A 24925-nucleotide genomic window follows, 5' to 3' on the forward strand; every position below is an offset into this window, starting at 1 on the left:
AGAGTATAGAACCTGGGTTGCAGCACACACAGGAATTTGACACTCTTGATGGTTGTCCTGAGGACTTCATTGAGTACTCCTGAGAAAGACTTGGGGCAGGGAGAGTCCAGAGAAAGCTTCTTTGGCTGGTGCAGGAATGGATGAGGGGAGTGGCAGTGTTCTACTAAATCAATTTCCATGTCGTCCCATTACCAGTGTTCTCTATTGCCACCCTTGTGTCAAGCTCTACAAACACAGCCATTCTATACTGTTAAAGAAAAATCACACCAGATGTTGTTAAATAGGCAAGGAAGAAATGGCAAGACAGATTTAACTCAACTAAGCTGGAACAAACATAGTAAACCCTGGGTGAGCTAATAGAAAATTATTAAAGGGCATTTAGAGGTGAGGCTGGTCAATGGGATTAGGCCAACTGTGTTCACTCACTGTCCTTAGGGAAGTTAGGATCATACCCTCCCACAGAGAATTGGCACTATCTTCTTAGATGATTACATTTTTAAAAGGGTGACTCCCATGGCCTTGAGAAAGATATTTCTGGGTTGTAAAATTAACAGGAGATTGGGAGAAGATTTATATCTTAAAGGGGCAGAGGTGGAATTTACACTCACAGGTTTCCTGAAGTAAAAGCTCTAAGAAAAGGGAGGTCAAGGGGCTGGAGTAAGGAAGGCGGCTGCACTAAAGTTGAGTCAAGCTGAAGGGAAAGGTAAGGCCTTCTTGGTCAAAATACAGCTAGCTGAACAAGTTGTGCTGAACCATGTGTGGATAGGATTTGTGGCTTTCTTTCCACAGTTCATTAGAAAGAACATTTCCGGAGAAAATGGAAGTAAGGTGAAGGAGAGTCATCAATGCAATAGATTCATGTGCATCTTCAGAACTTGCTGGGGCCTGAACCCAGATGAACCAAACCATCATTCACATACTCACTTAGTTTCCCTATTAAAATCAGTTCAATTTCTAGTAATATCCAGTGGCATGTCAGCAGTTATTTTTAAACAGCAAATAATCCTCAGCCAAGAACACAGCACGTGGCTTTGTTTTAAGGGCTTTCTTGCTAAACAAATACCTTGCATCATCTTTACCCACATGAATGCGGCTAGGATCCCTAGATCTTCTGTGTTATTTGCCCTAAATGGCAAGACTTCTTAAATGATAACCTAGACTGTAGAGTAAATTTTACTCTGAGTTGCAATCAAATCTTGACAGTTTCCTGAGTAATCAGTAAATTAGTAGAAGCAGTATTTCTAAGTATGGTAAAAGCTTACTTAATACACCATCCCCACCTTCCCCACCCCCTAAATAATACTAAGTACTCTAGCTCTTTGTTAGGGGTATGGAATTTAAAACGGAACTTCTCATTTCATTGACTATGTCTCAAAATGCCCCAGACCATAAAATCCCTTCAAACTTCACCAGCATGACTGGCCTCTGAATCTTTGTAGGGTTTATCCTTCATCATCTGACATGTATGTATATTACTAGAACATTTAGAAAACTTGTTACTTTTTTCTCACTAGGTCTAATTAGACTGATATCACAAATACCAGGTATCATCAAAGACAGTGAATCCTCATTAAGTTTTGTGCTACATCAGGGCAATGAGGACTCTTCTTACTATCTTATCTCATATATCAGGAAAGTTAATGTCATCCAATAGCTGGTTGAAAACTGCAAATAAATGGTTGCCACAGCTTTAGTTAGATTAAGAAATGATTCTGAGAGGGTTTTTCTGGTCCTTCGGTGGTGTCTGATAAATAAGCCTTCTGTGTGTCCTACTTTTCAAACTGAATATAAAAGAATTTCTAAGTGTTTCTGACTAGGGAACTTTTCAAGATAAGTTGAAGATAATAAAGACATATATTTTTGCTGTCAAAATAATATAATCTACTTTAGTATAAAAATATTTTATGTAAGTAACACATTTTAAAAGATAAGAGAAGAATAATTTTATATATTACGTATATAAAATAAATACTATAAATTGTAAATACTGTGCAAGTTGAGAGGGGAAATATATCCCTGTGAAATGGGTTAACAGATCGGTGTGTGAATATGATTGTTATTTGAACTAAACATAAAAAATAGACAGGAATTATATGGAGTCTTCTATCACAAGTATAACAATATCAGGTCAGGGAAAACTTTAAGGGAAGTGTATTGATGGAGACATAAGATAGAAATTAAATAAATGATACTGTTGTTTTATGTGAATGACAAAATCGAGTAATGGTGACAATATTGCTAGCACAGAATGAGTGAATTAATTTAAGGCATGTTTATATCCCTAATGAGGTTGGCTATTCATTCAGGCATTATCTGAAACATGCTATATCTTTGTTAAAGAGATGATTTCTATTCCTTAGTCAACTTAAATGTTCTGCCAGATATTAGTATTTCCTGTGGTCCAAGATGAAATTTATAATTCTTTATGCTGTATGTCCTGCTTTACCTGTAAATTCCTTGTCTTGATCCTATGTCCTAAGGCCCACATTTTACAATGAGCATACCGTTGGAACTGCAGAGTGTGATCATGGCCCCCAGACTAGTGTTTCTTTCTCAAACTGTGCTTATCGATATCTTGATCAGAATCATGATTTATATATATATATAGAGAGAGAGAGAGAGAGACTAGTAAAGATATTTGTATAGAAAATGGCTGGCAAAATTATCTGATAAACCATTATGTTACATAATAAATATATCCATATGCCATTTTTCATTTCCTCTAGAGAAGGTCTCTAAAGAACTTACTATAAAAAAAAAAAAATATCTCCATAAAGTGATAGAATAGCATATTCTTCAGCCATATAAAGTAATGATGTTATGATACATGCTACAACCTGGATGAACCTTGCAAACATTATGCTAAGTTAAAGAAGCCAAACACAAAAACACATACATTTTATGCTCCCATGTGTATGAAATATCCAAAATAAGCAAGTCCAAATAGACGGAAAGTAGATTAGTGGTTTTCAAGGGCTGGAGGTGGGGTCAGATGTGTAGAATAAAGAGAGATTTGAGGTGTAGAATAAACCGGTATGAGGTTTGTTTATGGAGTGTATTATTCAGCTGAAGCTGCCATAACAAAATGCCACATATTGGGTGGCTTAAAGAACAGAAATTTATTTTCTCACCGTTCTGGAGTCTGGAAGTTACTATCAGGGCACCAGCGTGGATGAGTTTTGATGAGATTTCTTCCTGGCTTGCGGACAGCTGTCTTCTTGCTGGGTGTTCACATGGCCTTTCTAGTGTATGAGTGTGGAAAAGAGTGAGAACTTGAGTTCTCTGGTGGCTCTTCTTCTAAGGGCATTAATTCCATTATGAAGACCCCCGTCATCACAACCTCATCTAAAAACCTAATTATCTCCCCAAAACCCACCTCCAAATACTACTTCGTTGGGGCTTGGAACTTCAACATATGAATTTTAGGGGTATGCAGTTTAGTCCATATCATCTACCTTTGAAGGAGGAATAGTAAGTACAAGCTTTCAGCCCCTGTGGAGAGACTGGAAACCCACTCACTCTCAGAATCCTGAACTGATACAAAGCAGAAGTTCAGCATCCAGAGGAGGGAGGAAGAAACTCTCTCCTGTCTAATATCCCCCAGAGATGCAAGAGAAAAGCTGTCTGTGTCTTTAACGTTCCACCTTACCATTTTTTCAACAGTACTGGGTTATGGGATGAACCATGTTGTCCATATTTAAGAAAGTGTCCTGAATGTTACCTGGATTCTATTTAATGTGTAAAAATGGAATATTATGCTTTACAATAATAATATGGCAAATCTGTTTGTTACTTGAAGGGACAAAGTAGTTGTAAAAAAATTAAAAACTGAATGGAATCCCACATTTTCATATCATTGTATACCTTATTCATCCTATATATATATGACATTTATTTTAACATAATAGGGATTGGTAAATAAATAAAATTAAAAAGGAGGCAAAAGTGCATTACCTTTAAGGATGCTATCTGGGTAAACAAAGATTTTCCTGTCAGCTTGCAGAATAGAAATTGTTTCTCCTATAGAATCAAATGGAAGCCCTGCATTCTTCTATATTATTTTAATAAACTAATATTTTGTGTAATCTCATAGTAGATATTGAACTCTTTTTCAAAAGAACAAGTACCCTAGGGAGCACTTTATGTCATCAGCAAGTAAAGTGAAATATGTATTATGTATCGCAGATAACAAAAGAGCCTTGAGAGACTGCTTTGTCATTCTAATTGGGAAAAAATAATAAGCTAGAGCTATAATATGACTCAGTGTTGTAATTATGAGGTGTTAAATATGTGGACCTATGCCATAAATCAAAGCTGAATTTGTTTTCATTCAAATTCCATGAAAGCAGTAACAGTCAAAACAAAAGCAAATGTCTGTGTTCCCAACATTAATACCAGTGAACAATTTCTTATTCCATTTAGTCACTCATGGTAACATGGTTATTCATAATTAGAGCACTGTAAAGATTTGAAAGGCAAAAATAGGGAAACAGAATAAAGAGAAACAAACATGTAAGGAGTGAAATATTCCCTTCATCTCAATGCATCTTCTGTTCACATTCCAATTTAGAATTCTAACTAACATGGCTTTTACCTTTCAAAGGATGTAACTAGTTAAGAGAACAAGGCTAGCATGACCATCAGAGAGTACCAGTGGTAGCCTATACCATAAAAATACCAGAAATTCTTTAATCACTGAGGAATAAATATCTTCCTGCTGTGATATTCAATTTAGTTTTGAAGGAATGTAAAAATGTAGTTGGAGTTTAGAACTTTCTCCAAAATATAAGGTAATAATACAATATAGTTACCAAGCAAAGGTAAACAATTGCATATCACATTTTCACTTTTTAAAAGTAAAAATAGAATAGGAAACCACAGTATTTGTAAAATTCTAAATTTTTATTCAATTTATTATCCAGTTGAAAGGAGTTCATTATTCTAAGTGCTTAGTATTAAGCACAACAAAAATGTGACTATAAATGACATACTGATGAATGTTAGACTTTGATGTTATCATTCTTGATATGTTACTATAAAATTATTACATCTACTGGTCCATTGAGACAGGATTTATGACCAACAAAGTCCAGAAAAGCATGGAGAAATAAACACAAATTGATCTTTTTTATAAAAGCCTACAGTAATGGGGGTTAATACAGCAAGCAATTCATCTTTTGACAGCAAGCAGAAATTATTCACCTTATGACATTATTATTTTTTCTCTTTCCATTAAAATAGTGTTTGGATATAGATTCAATCACCACAGGGAATAAGTTGCTTTTTTGATATCTCTGCCTAATTGCAGGGGGCTGGAATCAAAGCTGCTCTAATCAAACCTACCTCCTCATTATGTTTAAGGATGGAACAATGTGGAAGACCCTTATGTCTTAATACTCTTGCTTGATGTTTTCCTCATTTGATTTATAATATCCATATGATTTTCCAATTCATTTAATATATTAATGGTAATGGAAATGAGGAAAACTCATAAAAATTAAAATGTATAATTGATCCCACAGTAACTCTAAATATAGCAAAACTTGTATTACAAGGATCTGAAAAAAATCAGCACAAGTGGGAAGATAAAAAAAAAACAAAAAAAAAAAACACACAACTTTTTGGAGAGATCCGAGAATGTAGAGTAGATAAACATTATCCCTGTGTCCTTCCCTGAACACATTAAAATTACAATTAAATTATAGAACAGTCAACCTGGAGAACCATCTGAAGTATATCCAAACAGAAGTCCTTTAACTAAAAACATAAAGAAGGAGCGATGTCCAGACTGGTAGAAGGGGCAGAGACATGGAACAGGCCCTAAAACTTTATGTGGCGATTGAGAATCAGGACAGATATTTCAGCCATGGAGGTCCACCCCCCTGAAGGACTAAGGGACATCAGCCCCACACCAGGCTCCCCATACCAGAGTATTAGTGTTGGGAAGAGGATCCCCCACAAGATCTGGCTGTGAAAAAGAATGGGGATTCCAACAGTTTGGGTGGGACCGAGACTGCAGGAAACCCAGACATTCTCTTAAACAACCCCCACACACAGACTCACTCACTTGCAGGCACCTATCTTGGGCTCCGGCAGAGGGATGGTGACTTGGGGGACCTCTGGAACATACAGCTGGGGGTGGGGGTCAGACTGAGAAGTGTGGCTTCAGTTAGATAACCGGAGGACAGTCAGCATTTTCTCGGTGAGGGATCCTGCTTCCATGCAGCCTGCAGTGGGTGCCATCTTGCCTGGGTTGAGCCCACAGGAAGTGCTGAAAAGCCTGCATGACAAAGTTAGACCACCTGAAATTTTCACCAACAATTCATGGCTCTTGAATCACAACAATGCACCACCTCACACGGCACTGTCTGTGAGGGAGTGTTTAACCAGTAAACAAATAACTGTATTGGAACACTCTCCCTACTCAAGTGATCTGGCCCCAATGACTTCTTTCTTTACCTGAAGATAAAGGAAATATTGAAAGGAAGACATTTTGATGACATTCAGGACATCAAGGCTAATAGGACGAGAGTTCTGATGGCTATTCCAGGAAAAGAGTTCCAAAATTGCTTTGAAGGGTGGATTAGGTGCTGGCTCCAGTGCATAGCTTCCCAAGGGGAGTACTTCGAAGGTGACCACAGTAATATTCAGCAATGAGGTATGTAGCATTTTTCTAGGATGAGTTCACGAACTTAATTTCAGACCTTGTATGCATACACACGTATATGCATACCTTTGTGTAGTACTGTTTTTCCTGTGTCATATGTGTAAATAACACTTTATTATCTTATGCTTGAATGATTGTCATTATTTTGCAAATATTATTTGTCTTGTCCAAAATATCAACAGTGCTGAAGCTGAATTTATTTCATTAAATTATATAAGAAAATGAAACATTCCCAATACTATTTGTTCTCCATTGTTTTATGATGCCACATTTTACACTCATTTAATTTTGTAATTTTTATATACTTTATCTTGTATTTCATTGCTCTGTGTGTTTATTTTATGCTAGTATTCTACATTTGTAAATTATTAGTACCAAAGTACATATTCACATATTATTGGACATGATGACTGATACTCATTGTCTTCTGTAGTTTATCTGTTAGATTTCTGGCATGTTAATTAATTGCTGTGGTGAATAAGAATGCTATGTATATTGAACTTATATCAACCTAACCTGTTGACCAATATTATAAATTCATTTATTTTTAATTTAAAAATTCAAATGTGATTTTTTATTCCCAAAAATGTCTAGACTCACAGTTTTCTCATTAATAAGACACAGTGTTGAACCACAGAAGGCCCCTGGGCTTTCATAGCCTACCTTGTACTGGGCAGAAAATAGCAAACTATAATAGAATGGCAAGTGATAACAAGTGAGAAAAAAATAAGTAAGGCAAGAGGATTAAGCTTTATGGGTGTGGTTTCTTATAGTAATTATTTTGCTATTGGCTTTAAAATTAGGATATTCCCCTTGATTTTTAGTGTTCTTGTGTTTTATTCATTTAAATTGTGTGTGTGTGTTTGTGTGTGTGTGTGTGTGTGTGTGTGTGTGTGTTTCCTTTCCATTTTAGTTTACTTGGTAACATCTTGAAAATTCTGGTCATTCTTCTTATTTTCTATTTAAGGTTTAAACTTAAAAGTTCCAAGCCATTATATATTTGTTTTGTTTTTCCATCACTCTGTACAGCTTCTCCTTCTAAAATTTTCTTAGATGCATATGATAATTTGTGCACTATCCACCATTTCTGAAGTCTTATTATTTCCAATTCTGCATCCCACTCTTTCACAATTGGTGCAATTGCATAAAATTTATTTGGCAGTTCAGTGATTAAATCTTAATTTGGCACCAATCTTTTTTTTTTTTTTTTTAATTGATTGTATATTATTCACTTTAATTACATTTTATTAATAATTAAAATGGTTATTTTGTAAGATCACCAGCAATGATTTTATGACTTACCATTATAGTTTTATTGGATTTATTGGATGCCACTTTTTGGATTTCATAGATATTATTCCAGCCTTTATTTTTGTTTTATTTTATATTGCCTTAGTATTTCTGATGACTTTTAATCTGCACATTAGCAAAATGTTTATTCCAAACACCTGTAGGTGACTTCTATTTTCAGATACAGGAACAGATCTTGAAAGAATATGTTGAAATATTGAGACAATTTTAAACTGGCAGGCTTTACGCAGTGTTGCAGCTTCACATTATTTGGCTTTATTTTGATATGTTGTTCCAGTTGTCTTCCATGTATGGTATAGTTTTGGCTTCCTTTATGAGGATTTTTAAACACTCAGGCCACGCCTGTTATACTTGAGTTGGAAGTCACACCATTATAATTTGAGCATTCAATCAATTATAAGTGCCAAAAAATTATTATTTTTCTTTCTGGTGAATAAATGAATATAATTCTAAGATAAATTTGGTATTCCTTATTAACATTACACATAAAGATACACATAGCACTTACACGTAATTTTATTATTTTGCTTTTGAAAATCTAGTATATAAATAAAGGAGAAAATAAACATGGATGTTTCCAGTTTATTCTGTTCCTCCAAAATTAAATTTGCTCAAAATTATTTGTTTGTGGATTAATGAAAGGACATTTTGAGAAGACTTTTATCTGTTGCTTTGTGCTGGTCATGATTCTTTGACATTATTTTTCAATTGAATCCAGTTAATAGTTTCTAACATTTTTCACATTCTCCTTGGCATGTTTTGGTTTAAATTTTTCTATGCTATGATTAATTTAGTTCAACAGTTTTATATATTTAACATAGATGTGAATATATTGTCATTTTTTAAATGTCCTAATAAATCTTTTGTAATCCCTTTAAACAACAGACACAGCATATTCTGCACTTCTTCATTAAATATTTTCTGACAGTAATATTTTAAATTTCAAATAATCAACATTTTGATATTTAGGATAATATTCTTATATGTATGTTTTTTCTGGTATGTTTTCTGATTTTTTTCAATTACTGTTCTATTTTATTGTTTTTCTTTGTACAACCATTTGTAATAGAATCAAATCTGAAAATAACATCATACATATGAACTAGTAAGATAAATATAAATAAATATAAATATAGACATAGAATGGAACAACATATTTTCACAATGTGATTTTGTAATATGTCATTTGAGTTCACATAATTTTTGAATTCATATTGCATCATTTCTTAAGACTAAACTCATTGAAATACCAGATTACTAGATGAATGAATAATAAATATTTTGATGTATTACTACAAAAAAAAAATCTATGGCCGTGTCGTTTCAATTTATAAAAGTAAATCAAGACATTAGTATGTGGAAAATTGGTTCCTAAACAGTGTAAACGTACATAGCACATTTGGTACTCTATATCATAGTACCAAACTCTTAAACACAAAGTCATGTCCCAACTTTCTCCCTCCCCCTCTGCTACACACACACACTCACACACACACAGACTTCAATATGTTGATAATAAAAAGATGGTTATATCTTTTATGTTTTTGATATTCCTACAAATACAATATTATAGCTGCAATCAGACAGATAAAATATTAAAATGTAAAAGTAAAAATATATGAATGCACACATTCTTTCAAATATCGTTAAATAAATATATAGACTCCCTCCTATGCAGTATAAATATAAACTCTTAACATTTTATACTGAACTGATTTGGCAGAATTGCCACAAACAGGTTTTGGAATTTAACGTACAGTGTTATACATTTATTGTTTACCTATGAGACGCTTTTCAGTACCTTGCGTTTTTATACTAACATATCAAGAGAGACAATTTGCACATCTGCTTTCAATGATACTTTAAAAAAGCTCTTTAAAATAATTAACTGAATAAAACATGTAAATTAAAAAATATGTATTCATGATGCCAGTACTCATTTGAATACTTTGTACTGTGAAGTACATGTGAATGAATATCTCAGAGGACTTATTTGGAAAGAAACCTCTTCTAAGAACAATGCATTGGCAGAGAATGTTTAATTACTGTTATAGAAATAATTAAAATGCAGGTAGCTCAATTAATGCAATCTAACTAAAATTTGCATTTGCTTAAACTATGGTCCTATCCAAACTATTGTTTAAAATCCTAAGCAATTAAGCACGCTCGGTGTTCAGATCTTTCCTCTTTAAAGACAAATAAAAGCTTTATGGTCATCCATGTTTTTGGAGAATTCATTATGCCTTGTATAAAAACTCAATTCTTCAACTATTTCCATATTTATATTACTTTTTGAATTGATTAAGTACTCATATTTAAATGACAAATTTAGGGACTACAACATAAAATAAGTCCATAAATTGTATTAAAAATATAAGAACAAAACAAAAACATGAAAGTAATATAGGGATATTAAAATAAAATAGTATGGTATTGGGTTAATAATGATTACAAAACATGTATATACAGAGGGTGCCAAAAAAAAGTATACTCATTTTAAGAAAGGAAAAAAACTGTATTAAAATTGTCATACTCAATATATAACAATAAAAACATGAATATATCACGTTTAACTTCTACAATTACAAGAGGTGCTCAAATCAGTTACCATCAGTGCAATTTTAATATAGTTTTTCCCTTTCTTAAAATGTGAATATATTTTTTTCCTCCAATAAGGGGCTAATATCCAAAATATATAAGAAATCATACAACTCAACAACAACAACAAAAAACAATCCAATTAGATGCGTTCGTTGGATCACTCCTTTCTGTCGGTGGACACCGCCGAGTAAGCATCATTAAAGTCACCCTTCCCACGGTCGTCATGTCTCAGTCAGTCTCCCAAAGAGCCTGAACAGCTGCGGAACCTCCTCATCGGAGGTTTGAGCTTTGAAACAACCGATGAGAGTCTGAGGAACCATTTTGAGCAATAGGGAATGCTCACAGACTGTGTGGTGATGAGAGACCCAAACACCAAGCGCTCCAGAGGCTTTGGGTTTGTCACCTATGCCACTGTGGAGGAGTTGGATGCAGCCATAAATGCAGGGCCACACAAGGTGGATGGAAGTGTTGTGGAACCAAAGAGGGCTGTCTTAAGAGAAGATTCTCAAAGACTTTGTGCCTACTTAACTGTGAAAAAGATTGTTGTCCGTGGTATTAAAGACACTGAAGAACATCACCTGAGAGATTATTTTGAACAGTATGGGAAAATTGAAATGATTGCAATCATGACTGACCGAGGCAGTGGCAAGAAGAGAGGCTTTGCTTTTGTAATCTTTGATCACCATGACTCTGTAGACAAGATTGTCATTCAGAAATACCACAGTGTGAGTGGCCACAACTTTGAAGTAAGGAAAGCCCTATCTAAGCAAGAGATGGCTAGTGCTTCATCCAATTAAAGAGGTCGAAGTGGTTCTGGAAACTTTGGTGCTGGTTGAGGAGGTGGCTTTGGTGGGAATGACCACTTTGGTCATGGAGGAAACTTCAGTGGTCGAGGTGGCTTTGGAGGCAGTCATCGTGGAGGAGGATATGGTGGCAGTGGGGAGGGCAATAATGGATTTGGTAGTGATGGAAGCAATTTTGGAGGTAGTGGAAGCTACAACAATTTTGGCAATTACAACAATCAATCTTCAAATTTTGGACCCATGAAAGGAGGGAACTTTGGAGGCAGAAGCTCTGGCCCCTATGGTGGTGGAGGTCAATACTTTGCCAAATCACGAAACCAAGGTGGCTATGGCGGTTCCAGCAGCAGCAGTAGCTATGGCAGTGGCAGAAGGTTTTAATAACTGCCAGGAACCAAAACAGCAGGAGAGGAGAGCCAGAGAAGTGACAGGGAAGCTATAGGTTACAACAGATTTGTGAACTCAACCAAGCACAATGGTGGCAGGGCTTAGCTGCTACAAAGAAGACATGTTTTAGACCATACTCAGGTGTATGGGCAAAAAACTCGAGGACTGTATTTGTGACTAATTGTATAACAGGTTATTTTAGTTTCTGTTCTGTGGAAAGTGTAAAGCATTCCAACAAAGGGTTTTAATGTAGATTATTATTTTTTGCACCCATGCTGTTGATTGCTAAATGTAATAGTCTGATCATGATGCTGAATAAATGTGTCTTTAAAAACAAAACAAAACAACAAAAAAAATCCAATTAAAAAATGGGCAGAGGACCTGAAGAGACATTTCTCCAACGAGTACGTACAACTGGCCAATAGACATATGAAAAAATGCTCAACATCACTAATCAACAGAGAACTGCAAATAAAAATCACAATGAGATATCACCTCACCCCAGTTAGAATGGCTATGATCAACATGACAAATAATAACAAGTGTTGGAGAGGCTGTGGAGAAAAAGGAACCCTCATACACTGTTGGTGGGAATGCAGATCGGTGCAGCTGTCATGGAAGTCGGTGTGGAGATTCCTCAAAAAGTTAAGAATAGGATTACCATATGACCCAGCAATCCTTCTCTTGGGTATCTAATCAAACAATCTGAAAACATTTATCCATAAAGATATATGTGCTCCGATGTTCATTGCAGCTTTATTTACGGTGGCCAAGACATGGAAACAACCAAAGTGTCCTTCAATAGATGATTGGATAAAGAAGATATGGTATATATTCACAATAGAACACTATTTTCCCATAAAAAAAGATGAAATAGTGCCATTTGCGACAACATGGATGGATCTTGAGATTATAATGTTAAGCAAAATAAGTCAAACAGAAAATGTAGAGCACCATTTGATTTCACTGATATGTGGTACATAAAACCGAAAACAACAAAGGAAAAAGACAAACAAATGAAGACATAAAAACTCATAGACACAGACAATATCCTAGTGGTTACCAAAGGATGGGGGGTAGGGTGGGGGAAAAGTGGTAGATAAGGGTAAAAGGACCAAATATATGGTAATGGAAGGAGAACTGACTCGAGGTGGTGAAAACACAATGCGATATATAGATGATGTACAACAGAATTGTACACCTGAAACCACTGTAACTTTACTAACAATTTTCACCCCAAAAAACTTTAATTAAAAAAAATGTATACACTTTCGGCACCCTCTGTGTGTGTGTTGTATACAGTTTTTGGCACCGTGTGTGTGTGTGTGTGTGTGTGTGTGTGTGTGTGTATATGGATATATATACACACACATATATATATATATGAAATTTGAATAACATTAACTTCTTATTTGATAAAGTGAACTAAAATATTTTGAAGCTTTATTATTTTCCAACATCACTCCATATTTTAAATTATTTATATTAATTTCAATGTTAAAAAGGAAATAGACAAGAATGTTTTTATGAATATAATGAATTATTCATTCCAAGGTATCATAATCTGTTCAATGTATTGACATATTCACATAGTTGGTGTACAATAAATATTAATTTAATGTTCTTCTCCTTTTTAAAGTATAAATACCACAGGGAACAATGTGGTGGGTTATTAAAATTGAATCAATTAATCTGATGCTCTTTAAGTGGATTATAGCTGATAGAGAGGTACTGAATTGATAAGAGTTTTTATTTTTTCCTTGAAAAGAGACTGTCACAGACAACTTAACATCTATCCAATTTCTCATTGTTCAACTGAAATTTTACTCCATTAATAAGTGATACTAATTTATTAATTTTGTATCAAGTGCTAAACCCAAACACTAATAATTCATTATGTGCTAAGTCCTAATAATACTATTTTAATTAACTTAGTAACCCTATGACATAAAAAAAAATATTTAACATATTACAAAGTTAACTAATCTGTTTATGATACAACCAAGTACATGATGTATTAATTTTTCATCACTACCGTAACAAATTATGCCTACTTAATGGCTCTACACAGCACACATTTATTATCTTATAATTCTATAGGTCAGAAATCCAACATAGGTCTCAGTGGTCTAAAATTAAAGTGTCTTCCTGACTGCATTCCTTTCTGGAGGTATATTAGGTTCTTTGTTTGCAGCTTCTAGTGGCCACCCACTTTCCTTGGCTTAATGAGGCAATCCTCTTTCCTTGGCTGTGGTTTTCTGCAAACACAATATTACATCACTCTGATCCTTCTTTCGTCCCCAAACCCAAGAAAGTTTATCATATTTTGATGACTCAGGTGATTTAGACTGGGTTTCCCTGCATAATTTACAATAATCTCACTGTTTCAAGGTGCTTAAGTTTAATCATATTTACAAAGCACCTTTTAGAATGTATGGTAATGTATTCACAGGTTCTAAAAATTAGGACATGGACGCATTTTGGGGATATTGTTCTTCAACACAAATGATAATCCTAAAGATCAAGTCCAGGTCTTTTCTCAAAATATAAAGTATTGATAAAAGAAACTGAAGTAGATGAAAATAAATAGATAGCCTGTATTCGTGGATTGGAAGAATTAATACTGTTGAAATGTCCACTTTACTGAAACCAATTTACAGATTCAGTGCAATCCCCATCAAGCTTCCAATGACGTTTTTTATAGAAATAGAAAAAATAATCATAAAATTTGTATGGAATCACAAAAGACACAGAAAAGTTAAAAGCAATCTTGAGAAAGAAGAGAGAAACTGGAGGCAACACACTTTCTGATTTCAAATTATATTATAAACATATAGTAATCCAAACAGTATGGTACCAGAATAAAAGCAGATGCATATACCAATGGAACAGTACAGAGTGCCTAGAAATAAACCCAAACATATAAGGTCAACTGATCTTTGTCAAAGGTTTTATGACTACACCATGGAAAAAGGATAGTCTTAAATAAATGGTGCTGAGAAAACTGGATAGATACATGCAAAATTATGAAATTAGGCCTTTACCTTAATGTCGTACACAAAAATCAACTCAAAATGGATTATAGACTTAATGAAACCATATTTGTTATTTCTTAATTCTATCATTATTAAGCCATGCTATTAAAAATGCTTCACATATTTAATTTCTAATAATGACACCAACACTCTAAGGGGGAATTGTTATCTCCTTTGTAATGTAAAAACACTGACGTGAAATAGTTCAAAATTTTCAAGTACTGTTTCCTGCTTTTCAAGATAAATAATGAATTTAGAACACCAAATCATAGTCCTGTTTCATGAAAAACAGAAATAAAAGAGATATCAAGTTTATGTAGACTTAAACAAGTTCCTTGAGTGAAAAGATCACAGATTATTCTCCATTATATTCTTGGCAGCCAACACATTGAATTTACTGAAAACCTATGACACTTTAAATTCACCTAAGTTAGCATTGAAATTAAAGCATTGACATTTGAATCCACATTATATGACAATCTTATGAATTTTGAAAAAACATTAAAAATACTAGATGCAATTTTAAAATATTAGATGTATTTTATTTTATGAAATATGCCTATGAATACCAAGTCATGTTGTAGCTACAAAGATTAATATTTTTCTGCCATACAATCTAATAAAAGAGAGTAAATGTTTATTTTGTTTCATTTTTGGCAGATTAGTACACCTGTTTTGGTCCTATATTTTAGTGTGCTTGTTTATCAACAGACTTTAATTTAAATTAAAAAAAAATATATATACACAATCTTTTCAATATCCATGTTTGAAGTTCATCAACATTTGAATTTCAATATCATCTATTTAATATAAGAATATGATTAAAAATAAAAAATAAAAATACCGCTCTTACGTTGTTTTGTCCTATCAAAATTAATAAAATGGGCTGGATAATGATTTAAACAAGCTTAATAATATAAAAATTAAGTGTGCCATTTCCAGTTTCAGCTCTGACATGTAAAGAACCTTGAAGGTGTCACTTCCATCCATATACAAGATAAAAACTAAACAAACTGGAATTGAATGACTTTTCTTAGATCCATCAGGAACCTGAAGTTGCAGAGCAAACGACCACCTCAGTATCTGGAGAGAAAGGCAAATTCAGAATCATAACTGAGATCTTACCTGAAGTAGAAGCTACTTGAGTCTTAAATTTGCAGGAACATTTAAATGATATTTTGATAAATTTCTGGGGCTTGAGTAGACTAGCATGAAAGTAAGTAGTCTTGGGGAGAGGGTCCTATACTTTTGTGGGTTTAACTTCTAGGAACCTCATCAGGAACTCAGAATGAAGGTGCAAGAAAGATTCCTTCATGATCTGGCAGAAGGAGGTGAGAATAATCCCTTAAAATGTACCCTAATTGTTCTCCATAACAAAGACTGGGTCTCCAGTGAATATTACTCTACTGAACCTGATCTTTTGGATGTAGAACTTTTCTTTAGCTATAGCCCAGTTTAGACTTCCTATATCAACTGAGAGGAAAAAATAAAAAGCTATACCAAATGGAGAAACACCTGTGAAAATCGCAGACCCACTGGATGACCAACGTATTAATAAGATTATAGAAAATTGTTCCTTTTGCTCACTTTACCACTAACCCAACAGGTTAATAACAGTAGATTGCACAGGAAGAGCTGCAACTTACAGACTCTTTCTGAAACATACTCAGGGAAGCCTCAAGCTAAGAGAGGAGACAAAACAAAAGAATTGAGGAATTAAAGGCTATCTACCTTCAGCTACTGCAAACATCAAGCACTTCCTATTTCTAGCCAGATTAACCTAAATCCTCACACTGAAATCTATTTATCAGTTCCCATTGCCAGATAACGTTCTACAGCTGTCAAGAAAAAAGTATAAGACAGATCAAAAGGCAATGAAAACAGAATCTAAAGGCACAAAGTGAGCAAAATAACCAGAATCATACATTGAGCACAGACATTGGAAATTAGGTAAGTTATTTAATATAACTACAATAGTTAATAAAAGTAATAAGAAAAAAAGAGAAAAATATGCAGGAACAGATGGATAATGTAAACCGGGAAATGGAGCCTCTAAGAAAGAATAAAAGTGAAATAATAGAAATAAACAAAAACACTATAACAAAAATAGAGGATGAATATTATGGTCTTGTCAGTAGATTGGGCATAGATAAGGGAAGCATCAATAATATTTAAAATAAATTAGCAGAAACACCTCAAACTAAAATATAAAGAGAAAAAAATGAAAACAAAAAGCAGGAAAAAATATTCAAGAACCATGAAGTAATGTCAAAAGGTGTAACATTGAAATGATAGGAATATCAGATGTAGAAGGAACAGAATAAAATATATATTTGAAGTAATAAAGGGTATAAATTTTCCTAAATTAATTAATCACTAAACTACAGATCTAGAAAACTCAGGAAACATGAAGAAAAACAAGCACCAAGAAAAATACACCAAAGAGATTTTGCACATTAAATAGCACATTTTAAAATAACAATGGGTTTAAGAAAATCTTAAGAGAAACTTTTAAAATATTTTAAACTAAATGAAAGTTATCTTACCAAAATTTATGAGATACAGCAAAAACATTGTGTAGAGAGAAAATATTAACATTAAATGCATATATCTAAAAAAGAATAAATATTTAAAATCAATAATCTAGGCTTTGATCTTAGAAGACTAGTAAAAGGAGAGTAATTTAAGGCTTAACCAAACAGAAGAAAGTAAATAAAAATTACTGCAGAAACAACAGAGAATATCAGCTAAACCAAAAGCTGGTTCTTTGAAAACTTCAATAAAATTGATAAAACTTTAGCCAATAACCAAAAAACAAACAAACAAACAAAAAACAACAAAAAACAAAAAGCAAACAAATAAAAAACCCAGAAACACAGATTACCAATATCTGAAATGAAAGACACATCACTACTGATCTGATCTCAGAGACATTAAAAGAATGTTATGAACAACTTATGCCCATAAATTTCATATGTTAGAAGAAATGTAACACTCTTTTGAAAGAAAAAAAACAAAACTCATACACGTAGAAGTAGATAATCTGAATAAGCCTGTATCTGTTGTAGAAACTGATTAAATAGTTAATAACATTCCAATAACAAAAGCACCAGGCTCAGATGTTTTCAATGATTAATGTCACCCAACCTTTAAGGAAAAAATAATATCAATTCTCCAAAATCTCTTTCAGAAAATAGAAAACAGTTCCTAACTCATTGCATGAGATAAGCATTACCCTAATAATAAAAGCAGATAAAGAGATAAAGGCATCATCAGAGGAAAATTACAGACCAATATCTCTTATAAATATGGCTGCACGTATCCTAGATAAAATATCAGTTAAAAAAATACAACAGTGTATAAAAAGAATCATTATACACCATGACCAAGTGGAATTTTTTCCAGGTTTGAGTTTGATTCAATATTTGAAAATCAATCGTGTAATCTACCATATCTACAAGATAAAATGAGAAATTATATGATCATATTAATTGATGCAGAAACATGCCTTGTAAAAATCCAACACTTGATCATGGCACATATTCTCCACCTAACTAGGAATAGAGGGGAGCATCTTCTACTTGGTAAAAAATTTAACAACAAAAAGGTTGCAGCATAATTAACTGTAAGAAACGGGAAGCTTTCCACCTAAGAGTGAGAACAAAGTTAAGTTGCTGTCTCTCCCATCATTTCTATCCAACATTGTACTCTATTTCCTAGCTAGTACACAAAACAAGAAAAATAAAGTATATAAATTTGATGGGAAGAAATAAAGTTGTCCATTTACAGAAGACATAATTGTCTATTAAAAAATCCCAAAGAATCAACAACAAAAATAAAACATCTAGAACTAATTAATAGAAGATATAACAAGGAAAGAGGAAACAAGATTATTATACAGATTAACTGTTTTCCAATACACCAGCAATGAACAACCGAAAAAAAATCAAGTGTTACATAATAATGCTCAAAAATGATATTCTTAAGTATAACTTCTCAAGTTCACATGGATTATTCATTAAGATAGACAACATTCTGAGCCATAAATACACATTAATTTAAAAGAAAAATTCATAATTTGTACTTTATTAAAATTGAATATTTTGCTCTGCACATTGTTAAAAAATGAAAAGATAATCCACAGATTGGGACAAAATATTGGATATTTGATAATGGACTTATGTCTAAAATATAAAAATGACCCTTAAAACTAAGCAATAAGTAAGTAAACAAGCCTAATTTAAAAATAGGTAAAAGATCTGAACAACTTATCCAGGAAGGTATAAAAATGGCAGATAACTATATGGAAAAATGTTCAATATCTATTGTCATTAGGGAATGTCAAAACACAACAAATATGAAATACACACCTATGACAAAAAACAAAACAAAACAAAAAATCTTCCAATAAACAGTGCTGGCAATTATACAGAGAAAAGGAACTCTCCTTATTCTTTTAGTGGTGTGCATGTCAAATGGCATAGCAACTTTGGAAGACAGTTTGACAAATAGTCTTAACATATGATCCAGTAGTTATACTCCTAGATTTGAAATCTTGTAGCCAGGAATAAACTTGCACGCAAATGTTTTTTAGCAATTTTATTCACAATTGCCCCAAACTGGAAACAACCAAATATCCTTATATAGGAGAATGTATAAACCCTCTTTGGTACATCTATATATTGGAATATTTTCCAGAAATATAAATAATGACCAAACAAGCTTTTAAAATACATAGATGAATCTTAAATTCACATTACTAAGATGAGAAAGCCAATCTAAAATCACTCCATACTATACATCCTGTATGATTTCAATTACTATGACATCCATATAAGGCAGAAAAATACATTGGTGGTTCCCAGGCATTCTGGAAGTAGGGCAAATGAATTGGTGAAGCAGAGGTAATTTTTATTTTTTAGTGTGGCTGAACTGTTCTGTTACTATAATGATGGATACATGACCCCATGCCTTTGTGAAAACCTATAGAACTTTATAACACAAAAAAGAGGACCTTAATATGTTCAAGTAAAACTACAATTTAAGAGATTCCAGGATGGAATGTAAAAGTGAAAAGATTTCACTGTATGGGAGTATTACAAATAATGTCACTGAAGGGAATGTGGGGGAAAAAGTGCTGATCTAATTAACACTGGAAATGAGTAACATCTGTCTGTAAGACTTAAGCCAGGTGAAACTGTATAAAAGTATTGGTTGATAAAGTTGGTTTCCATGGGGGCATGGGTTAACAATTCTCTTACTTTCATACATGTATACTGAAATGGAAGAATTAAATAAATGGGTGATAAATGCTGGAAGCCAGGCATCTAACTTTTGGAGTTAGAGGTTACAGATAAGCCAACGGTGGAGGCTAGAATGATCTATACGATCATTGACTAGAGTTGGAAACATCATTACGATCTCGTGTTTATCTCAACACAGATACAGATTATCACATATATAAATATTTATACACACACACACACACACACACACACACACCTGGGTTAGTAGGTGCACGCACAGTTCCTTGATTTGTCAGTGAGAGGACACAGAAATAATGATCATCCCCCAATAGCTAAGTGTACCTAGCACTCAGATATTAGTTATTAATCCCTTTCTCCAATAAAAGGAACCAAGACTTCTTGGAGAAATGGTTGTTTCTACATCTGGCGTAGAAAATAAACAAGATTAGCCTGGAACATTTTGGAGTTGCTAAGAGTAAGGGAGTGTTACATGTACATGTGTATGTGCACACAGACACACGCACAGTGATAAGGGTATTTCAAAGGGATACAGGAACTAACCTCCAATATCCAAAACTAGAACAATTTGATATAGATAATAGATAGATAAATAGATAGATAGCTAGGTAGATAGATAGATAGATACAGTATTCAATTAAAATCCAAAGTATAAAATATATATTCATGAGTCCATACTAATATAAATAAATGATTGAATAAATTAACAGGTACGACAAAGAGACAAAATGCCCATGCACTAGAATTCAAAATAATTTCTGCAGCTACTTCACCCTCAAGGAAGTTAAGGATAACTTCTCACACTTTAAGAGTGGGCTGTGCATAGTGACTTCATTCCAAAAGGAAAGGAAAGAAAAAAAAAGAGAGAAACTTTTTTCAAATACTACCTCAGCCAGATAATAAAGGTTAACATAAACTGTTATAAGTCATGTTGATAATGTGTTCTCTTTGTATGACATTATACACTTTATATTTGTATTTTTGTTTCCAAGAACACATAACTTTAGTCCAATCATTAGAAAAAAATGTCAGGCAAATTCCAATACAGGAATAGTGTACAAGTATCTGGACATTATTCCTTAAAACTGTCAAAGTCAAAGTCATCAAAAACAAGCAAAGTCTAAGAAACTGCCACTGCTAAGAAGAGCCTAGGGAGACATGACAACTAAATAAAATGTGCCTTCCTAGATATAAATAAAAATAGCTAAAAACTAAAGATCTGAAATGACATATGGATTTTAGTTCATGATAATCTACCAATATTGGTTAATTAATTGTAACAAATATGCCATACCACTGTACAGAACCGTTTAGTTGAATTTCCCTAATTCAACAAGTTAAAATAGAAAGTCTTCAAGGAGTTACTTAAAAACAGGATCGTCACTCTCCCAAATACTGCAGCTTAAAATCGTAAGGATGACATCTCCTCCTCCTTCTTAGCCATTATTTAACTTTGGTCACTAATATAATTCTACTTTGCAAGGTGAACTCTAAATTTGTGCTTTCCTTTATGTTCCCATTACTAACCATCTGTAAGCCCTTATCATTCTCTCCAGGGCTTATTTTCTAAAGGAAGAGATTGTGCTAAAAATGTAGAAGCCATGAGATTAAAATCAGACACCGACTGAATTAAATTTGTAATGTTTCTATGTACTAACTGAAACTTTGGTGCTGTAAACTGAATATTTATGCCCCCCCAAAAAAATATACGCTACAATTCTAACCCCCAATGTGATGGTGTTAGGAGGTGGAGCCTTTGGTAGGTGATCAAGTCATGAGGGCTGAGCCCTGGTGGATGGTACTAGTGCCCTAATAAGACCGTGGAGAGTTCTCTCACTTCTTCCAGCATATGAGGATACAGCAAGAAATTGGCATTCTGCAGCTTGGAACAGGGCCCTCACCTGAACTTGACCATGCTGACACCTTGACCTCAAACTTTCAGTCTTCGTTAACTATGAGAAATACTTTTCTGTTGTTTATAAGTCACTCAGTCTATGGTACTTTGTTATAGCAGCCTGAATTCACTAAGACATTTGGACATGCTGCCTAATATACTTAAGCTAACTAATCTCATAAATAAAAATAGAGAACAATGTACATAGTATTGCCATAAAGATTAAATTAGACATTATATGTAAAAGTACCTGTCACACATATTAGTGGTCCATAGATAAAGTTCCTTTGCACCGCTTACTGTTGCATACAACCGGTTTAAATGTCCTTTTGAGGACAGCATTTTTTTTTTTTTCTCCACCCCATTTGATGACATGTCTGGACTAATTTACATATGGCTATGTTTCTAAAATTGTCCGAAATTGATATACTCCTTAGAGAAACATTAAAGCTGATTAAGTCTAGAAAAGAACATGCCAGTCTATTTAATAAGAAAGTCACTTTTTGCATAGTAAGGACAAATATATAAATTACATAATTATCTAAACTAAAGAGATGATTATTTTAGGATAGCAGTATCTTAGCTATGGTATTTTTGCCAACAAAAAAAGTAGTACATAATTAATAATAAACATCAATAGCAGTAACAAAGACAACTCTGCTAACCCTATGCCAGGCATAACGCAAGTGGAAGGATCAACCTGTATCTTTTCCACAATCCTTATGCAGAATCCCATAATGGTGTGACGAGCAAGGTTAACAAAACTCTTCCTCTGTTTATTCCCTAAAACACATGATCATGGCATTTTCCTAAGCAAGCAGATTTACAGAGCAATGTGCCTTTCCCTGCCTGCTCTTAATTCTTAGTTAAACACTGAGACTCATGTGAAGCATCTTATGTAATTGACCAAGAGTTTCAGATAAGGCTACTTTCCATTTTCCTGCAAAAAGATGTCAAGGTGAATGCTTTCAAATTCATTCAGTTAAATTCAATAGAACATTTTTTTTCAATTACTATATTAAACACATTAGAAGAGATTAGAGGTGGTTGAATGGTTGTGTTGATGATGTAGAAACAAGAATTAGACATGGTCTTTGCATTCATTTTACCCAAGAACCTGTCTATTACAGATACGTGACCAAAACCTTGGACTTCTCTAGGCAAATTATGTTTTATTCTTTTTTAAGAGAAGTAGAGAAGGTTTGAAAAATTGAGTATTAATTTTGATTTATAAAGATGGTGTTTCTTGAATGCCTTTTACTTTGATCTGCCTTTCTCTTGCCTAATCCTTTTCATATTTAATTGCCTTGAGCACTGTTACATAATTTATTCTTAGAGGAGGAAAAGCTATATATATATATGTATATATATATACATATATATGTATATATATACATATATATGTATATGTATATATATGTATATATGTATATATGTATATATGTGTGTATATATATACACATATATATATATTGCTTAGAGGAGGAAAAGAAATATATACGTATATATTTTGTACATATAGGCATTATATAAAGCCCAATTAGACAGTATAACTATTTATTTTGTGTCTTTTAGAATCTGATTCCTGAAGAGGTGAAGGCTATATATTCTATTGTATATTAGTATGAACCTGGGATAAAATTAAGCTGTTTCCTGACTTACCTCAGCACCAATCAAATTTAGAATATGCATTTCTACACCCAAGTATAATTAAAAATTAACTTAAACGTTCTCATTAAAAACACCAAAAAAGATTAATTCATTAGTTTTAAACTCAGATATTTGTATAACTTTCATGAAACTTTGCAGCAATCCATGCCCTGTAAGTCCTTAGATTCCAGGTATTTTTTTTTACATTAAATAATTCCAGACAACCAGATTCATTCTGTTGAAGACATTCTATACATAGGGACTAGCCTCCTACAACAAGAATTTAGGTTATTTACCAGGAAATCTGTCATAAACATTTCTATAAACATTTGACAGGTTCACCTGTCTTTTATTTATTTATTTTTTTCCCCTTGGTAGTATCTCTCAACACAGTTTTGACTTGGAAATTAACTGTGAATGTTTTTTCTCGGAAATTAACTGTGAATGTTTTTTCTCTGTGTGCTCCTAATGCATACTTGGACATGCTATCTTTGTGACTATAGGCGCCCTAGAGACAATAAATGCAGGTGAAACATGACTCAAAGTTTTTTGCCAATATTTAATAAACTACTCAATAATATTACTTCACATGTTTAACATCAGATATCATCCTTATCTCTAGTGACAGAAATAATTATTTTAAATATTTTGGTTCCTCTATGACTGATTTATTCCACTTAGCATAATATCCTCCAGATTCATGTATATTTTATATATGGGAGGATGTCCTTCATTTTTAAGGCTAAATAATGTTCTATTGAATATATATAAATACCTGCTTTCTTTATTCATTCATCAGTTGATGGACATTTAGCTTGTTTCCATATCTTTGCTAATTTGAATTACACTACAATGAACATAAGAGCACAGATTATCTCTTTGAGAGTCTGCCTTCATTTCTTTTGGATATATACCCAGAAATGGGATTGTTATAGCATGGGTTAATTCTATTTTTATTCTTTCAAGGCACCACAATACTGTTTTCTATAGTGGCTGCACGATTTTAGATTCCCACCCACTTTGTCCAAAGGTTCTAGTTTCTATACATCCTAGACAACACATATTATTTTTTTATAATAGCCATCCTAACAATTATGAGGTGATATCTCAATGTGGTTTTGATTTTCATTTCCCTTATTAGTGTTACTGTTTCGTGTACCATCTTTACATGGTGGTCATTTGCATGTCTTCTTTTGAGAAATGTTTATTCAGGTCCTTTGTTAATTTTTCAAATAAGTATTATTATTATTATTTATTATTATTATTGTTATTATCATTATTATTAATTGCTAGAGTTGTAGGAATTGCTTATGTTT

General features: G+C 33.2%; 1 pseudogene; it reads left to right on the top strand.

Annotated features, from left to right (window-relative positions):
* The first annotated feature begins 10823 nt into the window (after positions 1-10823).
* On the top strand, positions 10824-12089 carry LOC109435639 (heterogeneous nuclear ribonucleoprotein A1-like; annotated as a pseudogene).
* Positions 12090-24925: the final 12836 nt, after the last annotated feature.

The sequence above is a fragment of the Rhinolophus sinicus genome, chromosome 6 (assembly GCF_057876585.1).
Source record: "Rhinolophus sinicus isolate RSI-liver-muscle chromosome 6, RSI-T2T, whole genome shotgun sequence".
Classification (NCBI taxonomy): domain Eukaryota; kingdom Metazoa; phylum Chordata; class Mammalia; order Chiroptera; family Rhinolophidae; genus Rhinolophus; species Rhinolophus sinicus.